This window comes from Schistocerca cancellata, chromosome 1, assembly GCF_023864275.1.
Source record: "Schistocerca cancellata isolate TAMUIC-IGC-003103 chromosome 1, iqSchCanc2.1, whole genome shotgun sequence".
Classification (NCBI taxonomy): domain Eukaryota; kingdom Metazoa; phylum Arthropoda; class Insecta; order Orthoptera; family Acrididae; genus Schistocerca; species Schistocerca cancellata.
The window spans coordinates 841,355,398-841,356,000 of record NC_064626.1 but is presented as its reverse complement, the minus strand read 5'-3'; the positions used below and the strand labels follow the sequence as shown (position 1 = coordinate 841,356,000).

At 44.4% G+C, this 603-nt stretch overlaps 1 pseudogene; it reads left to right on the top strand.

Annotated features, from left to right (window-relative positions):
• The first annotated feature begins 246 nt into the window (after positions 1-246).
• Positions 247-364, top strand: LOC126104113 (5S ribosomal RNA; annotated as a pseudogene).
• Positions 365-603: the final 239 nt, after the last annotated feature.

The window sequence follows — 603 nt, the reverse complement described above, 5'->3', positions numbered from 1 at the left end:
GAGCTGCTCAAACATCCTTCAGATTTATGACAGCTTTGGTCTTAATCATCATAAATTTATACATTAGATTATTACATTACAGCTAACCTAAATTTCTCAAATGTTGTTGGTACAACTTCTTCTGCAATGTTATTAGTGTCTCACTTAGAAATTGTGAATGTAACCGAAGAACTAGAAATTTATATTCAGGCACTCAAACAATACTAAACATTTCCAAAATTTTGGAGTCTTATTTACGTAAAATAGGGCAACGGCCTTGGCGCAGTGGATACACCGGTTCTCGTCAGAACACCGAAATTAAGCGCTGTCGGGCGTGGCCAGCACTTGGATGGGTGACCATCCGGGCCGCCATGTGCTGTTGCCATTTTTCGGGGTGCACTCAGCCTCGTGATGCTAATTGAGGAGCTACTCGACCGAATAGTAGCGGCTCCGGTCAAAGAAAACCATCGTAACGACCAGGAGAACGGTGTGCTGACCACACGCCCCTCCTATCCGCATCCTCAACTGAGGATGACACGGCGGTCGGATGGTGCCGATGAGCCTCTTGTGGCCTGATGACGGAGTGCATTTACGTAAAATATGTTATTATATTTAGTATATCAG